This window comes from Hevea brasiliensis, chromosome 6, assembly GCF_030052815.1.
Source record: "Hevea brasiliensis isolate MT/VB/25A 57/8 chromosome 6, ASM3005281v1, whole genome shotgun sequence".
NCBI lineage: Eukaryota > Viridiplantae > Streptophyta > Magnoliopsida > Malpighiales > Euphorbiaceae > Hevea > Hevea brasiliensis.
This window is the reverse complement of record NC_079498.1, coordinates 96215196-96227216: the sequence shown is the minus strand read 5'-3', so window position 1 is coordinate 96227216 and position 12021 is coordinate 96215196.

Below are 12021 nucleotides of genomic sequence, written 5' to 3'. Positions count from 1 at the left end.
AACTATTTAGTCTTCTATTTTAAGGAAACTAATTAGTTAATCTCTGTATTTTAAAAAATACTACTATTTAATATTTTTATTTTAGTGAAACTAATTAGTTAATCTATATATTTTGAAAAATAAAATATTTTGAAAAAAAAAACTTGGATGAAAATATAAATTTTGTTACGTAGAGACAAAATCTAAATTTATATATATTTTTTTAATTTTTAATTCTTTGGACATCATTTTTCTATTTTCTTTAATGATAAATAATTTTTCTTGATTACTTAGAAATCTAAGGAAAGTTATTAACTTTTTTGTGTAAACACCTTATATCATTTTTATCAGATGAGAGAGAGAGAGAGAGAGAGATAGAGAGATAGAGAGAGAGAGAGGGGGGGGTGTGGGTATGGAGAAGAAAAAACATAAATGATAGAGAAATAAGGGAGGATACAAGAAAAATAAAAGAGAGAGAATTATGATAGTTTATGTATAAAAAATAATTATGGGACTAAATAGTTAATAGAGTCAAATTATAGAAACTAACTAATGAATTTTTCTAAAATATAAGGATTAAGTTATTAGTTTAACAAAAATGGATGGACTAAATATTAATTTGATTAATATTAACTAATAAAAATATTAACAGAGGAACAAAACAATTTAATAAAATTAAAATATATAGATTAAATAATAATAAATTTTTTAAAATATAAATATTAAATAATTAATTTTATTAAAATATAAAAATTAAATAGTAATTTACCTTTCTTATTATTATGATCATACGAGTTGCAATCGATATGGAGGTTCTCTCTCTTTCCTATTTAGAGAGAGAAACTCTTGTTTTTCTCTTTGGATTTTATATCTAGAGCCTAGGGCTCTTTTTGTTGCCATCCTCATCGGCTTCCCCTGCCCTCCGAGCAAATGAAGGCTCCTTTGTCCCTACCTGGCTTTGTGGGCTGCCCTCCCTACACAGACTGTGTTGTAAATATTTTTTTATTTACTTTTGGTGGAGTAGCCATTTTTGCAAGTGCCCTTTTCAGAGTTACTCCTGTTCAACTGAGACTTGTGCTTCGAGTTGCATCGACAAAGATAAACCTTGATTCCCTTCTGGTGGATGTGAGCCTGGAATTGTTGGGAGACAAAGCTTCTTCAATCTACTTCAAGTAAGGGAGAACCCAGAGGATTAAAGTGTTGGTGACTTGTCTTGTACCGTTGTCCCCCTTCTGGTAACACAAGAATGAGATGCCATAAGGCTATCTCTCTTTCTTCCCTATTTTATATTCCCTGTATAGTGCGATTCATGGCGCCATGGTCTTGTGTATTTTTGTTTTGGATGAAACTTGTGTTCTCGTTCACATATCGTGTGGGTAGGTTGTGATAGGCTCTTCTTTCTCAAGCAATGAGCCATGCATGGGCCTTTTGGCGCTTTTGTTTGTGTCGTGATACTTATCAGTGATGGATGTCCAGCGAAGAGGTGCTCCCTGGTGTGTTTTGCTTTTTGGCAACAATGCTAATCTGGGTTAAACGGGTTCATTGATGTGAATTTCCTAACTCTATCTTAGATGGCTTTTTGGGTGTTCGGATCCTTTTGTTTTTGCCATGGGCTCCTTGTATGGGTGGATTAAGGCCCAATATATAATTGGGTTTGGATGGGCTCTTTCTGTAATGGGCTATAAGCCCTTTTTTGTCAATGAAATTTGTATCTCTTGATTTTTTTTCAAATGTACATTATTTTAGTAGGGAATACGAAGAAAATAGCAGTGTATGAAAATGGAATTGAACCATGCATATATATATTGAGAGATTCAAATTCATAGAAAGAAGTTGAGTTGAAAATCCTTGATATTTACCTGAAAAATTTAATGGCATTTAACCTTTAAAAACATTTCATTTCACACTTTTAACTTTTAAAATGTGAAATTAAGTAAATATTATGATTCTAATTAGCATTAAGGAAAAATTAAATTAGTTGGGAGTTCTACTAAACTATTTTAGAAAATGTCAATGATTAATTTATGTATTTAATCTTTCCAAAATTATTAAATTATAGAAGTTCAAGTGTAAGATAGTACATTTTTAAAATTGAGGATGTGACTAAACTCTTTAAATAAAGGTCAGGATTAACATCCAGTCAAAGATTTTGCAGCATGCAAGAAGATGGGGAGCTTGCCTTTACCACTCCTGCATGTGGCATGTTTTTGTCTTTGATGACCAGCTATATGGCCCTTATGAGTTTTGAGCCTCTTGATGATCCGATGTCCAGGCTTCATGCATTGCATATATGGCCCCTTTCACTCATGTCACTGTTACTGTTGGGATCAATTCTTTCTTTTTTCCCCCTTTTTTTTTAAGTAACTTTTATGCTGAATCATCTTCAAAAGCAACTTTGTGTGAAAGAAATCTTCATTGAGCTTTAAGCATTGTATCCTAACTATAGCTTTTGTGTCAAAGATCTTTAGTGTCTATCCACGAACTTAATTTTCTTTTTCCTTTTTTTAAGAGTACATACATTCATTCATGAGCAGTCTTGAAAATTCTAGAGATTTTACAAGCTAGCTTGCAAGATGTAATAAGCTCAACAGTGATTCTGCAAAACATATAAGCACTTATCTCTTACAAAATTCTCTTGTGGGTATCCCTTCCTTGTATTTGTGTTGTTTAATTAGGGGCTTTAGCTCCAATCCTTGCAGGTTTAACCCAAAAAAAAATCTCATTTCCACATTAAAAGTAGGAAAATTTACAATTCGATCTTTAAATTTTATTTTATATTATACTTTAGTATTTGAATTTTGAAATATTAATTATTTAGTCTTTAAATTTTACACTATATTATACTTTAATCTCTGAATTTTGAGAAATAAATTATTTAGTCCCTATAATTTTAGCATCTTATGGATAAAATAATTGTGAATATTAAAATTACAAGAATTAAATTATTCTATATATTAAAATTAAAGGGACTAAATTATAAATTTTCCTTAATAATAATTATATATATTTCTAACAATCCAATTTTTCTAATAAATATATTTTATTTTTCTTTTGTTGACCTGATAATCTATTGATATTTTATTCATGAATTTAAACTAATATTTTCACTATGGTAATTTTTGTTAAATGGGTATCATTTTGTTTTTCATATATTATTATTATTATTATTATTATTATTATTATTATTATTATTATTATTATTATTATTATTATTATTATTATTATCATTGTTGTTTTAAATTGAAAGCAAAAATTTCAAAGAATTAAAAATTTGGACTTAAGTGAATAACTCATGAAACTTTAGGGACTAGCTATGTAATTAAAAGATAAAAAAAAAAAAAACAGAAACCCAAAAATGCTGCACAAACCCCCCCCCCCTAGCTCTCCTTCTCTTTCTCCTCATCATTCTCTCCTCCCTCTCGTTTTTCTTCTTGCCGGTGACCACTCCAACGTCGACCAGTCCAACTCCAGAAGCCACCGACGCCGGCCAAAGCTCCTCCAGCCGCTGAAATGAAGAGAGAAAGGAGAGGAACCCGTGCGATGGGGAGAGGACCATCCAAGGTCGTTTCCAGCCATCTCCGAACACAGGAAGACAGGGGACGCTGGCAGCGAGCTTCTGGCAGCACTGGGTTCCTCGTCCGACCAAGACTCGCCGGTTTTAATTGAGTTTTCTGGCAAGAAACGAAGAGAGAGAATGAGGAGAGAGAAAGTGACGGCTGTGGCTTTCCGGCCACTTTTTTGACAATCCGACCGTCGGATCGAAAATCCGAGGCCACCGATGGACTCAGGACGATAAGATCTTCGAGATAGGACTGATTCCGCTCCGATCAGACACCATTTGAAAAAGGCGATAATCGGACGGTCCAAATCTCTTGATGAGATTTTTAAACTTTTTTTATTTTCAAAATTTAAAAATAATTTTATGATAATTATTAACAAAATTTGGACTTAATTTAGGTGTGATCGGATCGAGGATAGCTCATCGGCGTTGGGACCGCATTTTCAGCTAGATTCGGCTGCTCGACGGCCCGTCTCAGAACGTGATCGATATTATAGTCAATCCTAGCATTTTCAGACGTTCTAGACACATTCCAGGTGTCAGAATTGGCATAGGCAAATCCGAACTCCAAGTTGCTCATTTTCGGCTAATACCAATTTAGAATAAAATTCATAAAATATTCGTGGATGATCAAAAAATTATAATTCCTTTTGCGTTAGCTCTATAATATTGCTAAGGACCGCGGAACAAAATTTTAGAATTTTTAGAGCTTGTTGGAGTGAATTTTTATGAAATGTCAATTATATGGACTAAAACGTAATTTTTTATGTTTATGACTATTGACTGTTGGGTGGGCCCAGGAGGGGCTTTGTGATGTGATTGGGTTGTGATTTGCGGATTTAGAAGTGTTATTTGAATCTTCTTGCAGGTTGGGTAGGTTCTAAGTCTAAGGGAGACTCTGCCGAATTTCCGGTATGAATTAGGCTGTCTATTGTTTCTTTAGAGTCTTATTTTGAATTAGTACTAATAAATCTATAATATAATTATCTAGGTGATTGAAGTCAGCTATTTTCTTCCACCCAACAGCCACAATAGCCTTTGGTGTACTGTGAGTAAAATATTAATTTTAATTATAATTTCGATATTATTATATGTTCAAGCATGCCCATGCATCACTTATAAATATGTATCTATGTAGTTAAACACTAGGCACGTTTTATATTATATTCATAATTGTTGAAGTGTCATGGATGTTGTTTGTGGTAATTTGGAGCAGTGTGTGTGCGTGGCGTGCGTGTGGTATAGTATTAGATATGGACAAGACAGGTAGACATGACTTGAGAGACACTCGTTGGGACCTGGTCCTTTGGGGTAGACACGGCTTGGGAGACACTTGCTGGGACCCCACATTTGATTTATTAAGTGAAAGTCCGGCTTGAGAGACACTCGCTGGCAAATGTTGGATTAAGAGGGCTATATAAGGGATCAGCTCCCATATATGTATTGTTTGACAGTGTTGGGTGTGTGAGTGCTCCAAATTGCCTTGTTGCTGTTATGATATGACAATTATGATGATGTTGCATTTCACTCTACAAGGTACATTAGCTTTAGATAGCTATAGAGATTATGGTTAAAATTGATATTTTACTCTCTGAGTCGAACGCTCACTCCTGTTCACCTTATTTTTCTAGGTTACAGGAGGAGACATTTTTCAGAATAACCTGTTCCTTTCCTCGCAGGTTATGAAAAATTACTTAACTGTATTATTTTTATTTAAATTTGTAATTTAGAACTCCGCATGTATTAGTAGTAGCATTAATCATGTCAGAGACTGCATGAATTTAAATTTTTGTATTAACAAATGAAAAACTTTTTATGAGTTTTAAATAGTTTATAAATGATGTAACAAGGTTGAGCTGGGCCCCCTTAATTTTAGTTTCTGATACTTACTAGGCTAATTTAGCCCGAAATAAAATTATAACAGTTTAATTTAAATTATTTTATATGCATATTGGGCCTAAATTGTGGGCCTAGAAATGGGTTTGGGAACAGTAAGGCTTACTACGAGCCTCGGAGGCTTTATGCCGGGCCAGGTCCTAGTGCCGGTCTGGCCTATAGGTTGGTTCATAATAAGAGTGGTATCAGAGCTTAGGATCCAAATTCATGGGAAAGAATATACTTGGGAGTGTAAAAGGAGTCTTGTTAGGATGTTACATGCGAAGTATAGGATTCTGTTTTGTCTTTTGCTGTAATTCTTTGTTTCTAGATTTTGAGTTATACCTCGAGAAATATAAAAGTGCCTCAGTTTGTGTCTTGATTTTCGTGGAGTACATGGAAATGTGAAATAGAATTAGCAGACATGTTGAGATTTGTCATGAGGATACGTACTCCAAAAAATGTTATATTTCTGTCAGTATGGGTTTAAGTGTCGTGCCTATATGGTGTAAGACACGAGCACATAAAGGTGATTTTTGGCAATATAGTTGCTTTATATGGGAGCGAGGATACCACTGCTAGTAGTCATTAGTGGATAACCCCATCAAAGTAAGTGTATAATATTAGTGAGTTCAAGAGTGATAAGATATTCGGGAAATCTAGTATGTGGGACTTACCACATTAACTATACAATGTTCTCGATGTCTGCTCTGTAAGCTGTAAATTACAGTACCGATATGAGATTATTGTGTAGAGCTACGTGCATCCCCGTGGTGCTCCATAATGAGGGTGTTTACTGATGGCCTCTGTTTTAGTACAATTATGCTAGAATAGAGTTCTATATCTGCAGAGGAGTTAAGAACTCCTGGTTAGGGATCTAGAGCTAGAATATCGAAAGGTCACAGTTGGGTGGTAACTAGAGTCAGTAACTCAGTTACCCTAGCATGAGCTAGTGTTATATTAAGAGTTTCCATCAAACCAGAGGTTGCGGATTAGTTGCAAAGTAAAGGTGACATCTATAGAGTGAGACCATCTGGTCTTCAGCATGGAATTTTGGATGGTTTTTACAGTATGACAAACGTTTTGCTTAGAGCTTAGTGAGAATAGTATACCTTGTGTGTATCATCAAGGTGTAAAGTACAACCCTACTACCTAGGAAAGGTCAGAATTATGAATTGATGATTTACAAAGCTATGATATAATAAGAGAGTCATTAATTTGACATGGTTTTGGCAAGGTGGTAAATGTAGTATCTTTGTTGCAGTAAGTTAGGGTATAGTCCTATCTTTTTAGAAGGGATCAAAGGTTATTACTGATAATAATGACTTATGGAGTAGTGTCCCAGATGGGATTGTAGAGTGAGATAGAGAGTTGTTAGCTCAGGTGTTCTGGAGAGGGTACAAGTTTCATGTAGGAATTATAAGATGTAAGATCAAGATGTATGTAAGCCTTTAAATTGAATGACGGGTTTGGATACCCAGTATTTTTAGTTTCAACTAATTAAATGGATATAAAAAATTAGAGTTGTTATAGATCCCCTCCTTAAGGTAGTAGGGGGTAGTATATAGTCCAAAAGGGTAAGAATAGAGATCACACAGGAGAAGTATGACTGCTATTCCCTAAATTCTTCCTTAGCTTCTTAATGCTTAAGACAAAAGTACACTCCAAATAAAGTAAAAGAAAAAGGACAAAAGTTAGCATCGATAAATCATAGAATATATATATATGCTCATAGGGAAGAAACAAAATCTAGATCTTGAACAATATATAAATAACTGAAGAAATAAACAAAATGCATAAGAAAAGGAAATCTTCAAAAATGAAAATTAAATTTGTAAATTAAAGAGTAAAGATTATATATATATATATATATATATATATATATATATATATATATATATATATATATATATATATATATATATATTATATAGTACATAAGCAAATTCAGTTAAGAATATATATACTTATCAAAATAAAAATTAAATTTGAAATTTAAATATGAATATACATATATATATTCAATAGGCAGCAGAGCCAGTCCGTTATAAATATATATACGTATATTTATGCAGATCAGGCAGTTGAACCGACCATATGCATGCAAAATAAATTTAAATTTTTGTAAAAGAAATTAAAGAAAACTTACTTCAAAATCTTATAAATTTTGTAAGATTTGTACAAAAGTTTTGGAGATGTAATTCCGGATAAGACTTACAAAGGTTGCTCAACACATGAGCTTCCTAAGATCTACTACAAGGAAGTACAGGGTTTATAGGTTTGTAGATGAGGTAGAGGTAGGGCAGGATGGGAAGTGACCTTTCTTGCTCCTTTCTTCACCTCGGGGTGAAACTCCTTCAGGACTTTCTTCAGATTCTCTTGGCTTTAGAAGCTTGAAGGGGAGAAGCTTGGGCTCAAGAAGCTTGAAGAATAGTTTGAAGTGGCTTCCCTTGCCTTGGATAGGTGCCCCCTTATATAGAAGTGACCAGGGACAGTTTTGTAATTTTTTGGAATCTTGAATAGTGTTTGCCACTTAATTTTTAACGTGGGAATAGTACTTGAACAATCCTTCCTATCGGGTGAATAGTGCTCGAACAGTTCTTCCTGTTGTTTTCACATGTGAACAGTAAAAGTGAACAGTGACAGGTAAACAGTATCCTGTCAGATTTTTTGTAAGAAAAGTAAAAGTAAAAATTTCAAGAGTAAAAATAAAAGCAGAATGAAAATAAGATGGATAATTTTACCGCCATAAATTTCTTTTGCCGGTCTTAAATTTTTTTTTTTTAATAGAGTGGAGCTGGGACCACTCTTTTATCTTTTTGTCATGTTTTGTAAGTTGTGCCATGTCTCCTCGTCGTCACTCGTTTCGTCATCTGACGAGACAGAAGATAAGTCATAGTAACTTTCATATTGAACCATGTAATTTTCATACTTCGTTTCAATATGAAAGGGTTTTGGACTTGGCAAATGTTTATAGTGGATATATATCCAAGAATATGTACCCGTATGGACTAGCGCATACTCTGGATATTGGTGTTTTCGCCAATTTTCGACGACTGTCTTTGCTCGCCATTTGTTGAGTTGGACGAAATGGTCTTCGTGATTACATGGCCAATCTGGAAGATGATAGAGAGGAGGAAGTTTTGTATCCAGGTAGAAGTAATGGATCGCTTACTGTAGCTCTCCATTTGCTAATACTTCTGGAGGTGTTGAAATAATTTGTATGTTGACTGGGTTTTGGCAGAAAGGACTCTATTTCCCCAAAACCTTATCATTTCACAATAAGATATTGTGACTCGGACTCCAGCTAACATACCCCATTTGAATAGTTCTCTGGCATCTAGATATCGAGTTCCAGACATCTGAGTGGTTTTGAAGCGTGGGATGCTGAAATCTAAGCTGTGTTCACAATCTGGATAGCACAGAGGATATCAGTTAGGATGTTCCTGAGTGCAATAAAAACGGGGTTTTGAATGGTACTCCCATTCCCATGACCATCCATTGTGACCTTGCTGATTGCTTTTTATAAAATTGAGACATTTTTGGAGAACATCCAGCTGTTCTTTGGTTCTAGACTGGATGATGTTTTGTAGAATCTGCTTGCGGATCTCTTGAGGAAGATCGTTGAGAACTTGTTGCCTGAATTTCTTCGAAAGACAACGGGTTTAGAAATGTTCTAAGGACCTATTGGCACCAAGTGAAGTAAAAAGGACTTCACTGTGGTGAAAATTTTTCACATTGACCAGTGGGGCCAATGGTAATTTTACACTAGAATCCAGTGAGGATTCTAGGCCTTCAGTCTTTCACTTTTGAATTCTTACACTAGAATCCAGAGGGGATCCTAGGCCTTCAAATTCCTGTTTTGGTAATTCAAGGTGATGATTTTGATTAAAGGTGGATGGATCTGATGGACTAATTCTGGATGTAATGAATTTGTATAAAATTTGGTTTTATAAAAACTCAGTGAATGATTGAGCTACCATGATATGATCCTCATGATATTTAATTCTACTAAGGAGGTCAGCCACATATTTATTAGCTTCCTCAAACTCAATACAAAGTGCATTGAGAGCTGTTACTCCCAACCTTTTGTTTTGTATTAAAGTCCAAAGATTGTCTAATAAACATTGGTGCCTTTCCGTGGAAAAATATGCAGTTCTGGCTACATTAATTCTGAATTTTTGAGGAGGATTTTTAGAGAGGACTATTTGTCCAAAGTGGACTAAATTACCATTGTTGGATGATTCTGTCATCTGCAAAAACTCACAAGGATTAGTTTGTAATAAGCAGTAATCAAAAAATTGATTTTTGAAAACAAGCTCGTTTAAAGAAATTTCCTATTCCAAAACATTTATTTGATTATCAAAAATGGAATAAGCTTTTATGATATTCAAATTCTTTGTTTTGGGTTTTTCAACAAAAGGAAAAACAAGGTTTTGATTTTTTTTGTTTTAAAAGAAATACTATAATAGTTGACTCTGTAGGAAGTAATTAAATTGATGAACGGCGTCCCTAAAATGACACTATGACTGATATCTTTTATTAAAACAAATGAGGTTTTTAGAAGAAGATTTGAATTGGCTATTGAAGCCTCTATTTTGTAATTAATTTTGATTTTAGAATTGTTTGTAGCTGAAAGTTTTTTAGTAGTTTTTTCTTGGAATTTCTCTGGAACAATGCCTTCTTTAATACAATTTAAATCTGTACCTGTATCAAATAAGGCAATTGTATCGATCTTGAAATCTTTTGGAAAAACTATCGAAATTCTAATCAAATATTTTCTGGAAGAAATCTCATTAAGAATGAAGAGAAAATCTTTTGTAGGTTTTTCAAAATTTTGAATTTCTAAAGTATTTTCTTCATCTTCTTCTTCGAGTTCTTCATTGATTTGTTTTGAAAGTAATTTTTGAATTGTTTATGAGTCCTGTGCCTGTTTTTCTTTAAGCTCAATCTTAACAGCTTTTATTTCTTCCTGAAGACTTTGGACTGAAACAGTTGATTGTTTTGAAGTCTTCTTTCTACCCAATATGGCCGTAAGGTCATATGTATTTTTTGTAATAGAGGGCAGAATAGAAGGTTTTTGTATTGGTTGTTCTTCAAAGGTTTTTAAAAGTTTTCCTAAAAATTCCTTTTGTAGTTGAGAATCTTCAACCTATGTAAGGATTTCTAAGAGTAACTTTTGATCTTTTGAAAGAACATTGATTTTCAATTTTGGTTTTATAAACAGTTCATTTTTTATTTCAGAATTAGAACTGGATGATGAACTTGTGATTAATTCATCAATTTGTAATCCTTCTTCATTTTTCGTGGGTTCAGAATTACTTGACTCACATTCGATTTCAACTAAAAGAACAGTTATCTTATCAATAACTTCTTCTTATAATTGCAACTCATGAAGTTTTTTGTTTAACTTGCAAAAATTTGCAGTGTGGCCTTTGTTACCACATTTTTAGCAAGTTAAATTTTTTAACTTTGTTTTGGATTGAGGACTAGGTTTACTAGTTTTTTTTTTAAAGTTTTTTGTAATAGGAATCTTTTTCTGGTTTTGAAGAGTGTTTGTATTTTTGGGATGATTTTTTGTAAGGTTTTCTGCTACAACTTCCTCCACAATCTGGAGTAGGATTCTTAATTCCTATTTCAAATTGTTTGCAGAAAAATCCTAACTCTTGGCGAGTTTTTCTCATTTCCTATTTCAGATGTTTTTGTAATTTCAAATCCTGACAAATCTTTAAACCTTCTTTTTGAGTGAGACTGACTAGTTCACTATAGGTTAATTTATCATACGGAATTTGATTTCCAAATGCTTCCTTAATTTTATTCCTTTTTCTCCTAAAAGGGTTGGAAGTCTAGCAAGGAATTTTCTTTCCAAAAGGGCTGATTAGAATCTTCTCTAAGCATTACCCTAGTAAGAAAAGTGTTTTTGTAATACTGAAAATCACTCAATTTTTTGCATCTAAGGTTTGAAAGGAGTTCGGCATTCTTATCCTTAAGATGAGATGGGTCACCTACGAAATGTAAGGAGATTATTACTATCAAGGTGGCTACTGCATCTGGAATTGGTTGGCCTAACTCATCAAGAATTGGCACACCATCTTCTTGAGTTTGTATGGATTCTAGAATCTCAGATTTTTGTAGGTTCGTGAGATGATAATCCCACCATCCTTTGAGCTATCCTGAGAATCCTGCAATGAGGAGTTCAGCAATAGCTCTGTCTGGGGTTCCAGTTTGGGTTTTATAAGCATTTGCTCCCATGGTCATTTGCTGGAGCAAATTCAAGATGTTGTATTCAGACGTACCATCTATGTTCCATTCATAGACAGTAAAGGCATTGAATTTAGACTAGATCAGAATTTCATATCTATTTTCTATGCCTAAGTCTTGAGCTGTTATTGGGAGAGGTGTTGCTTTCCGCGGCCAATAAAGTCTATTAATTTGTAAAGGTTTTGAAGACTGAATTTCTTCAGCTTGGATAGGCTGGTTTTCTTGGCTTTGGACATCTGAATCTGAATCTTTCTCAATTATATTGACACTCCTTTGGGAAGTTTGAGGTGTTTCAGGTGCTACTAGAGTAGAAGTTGAAGCTTCTAGCCTAGTCTTCATATCTCTCA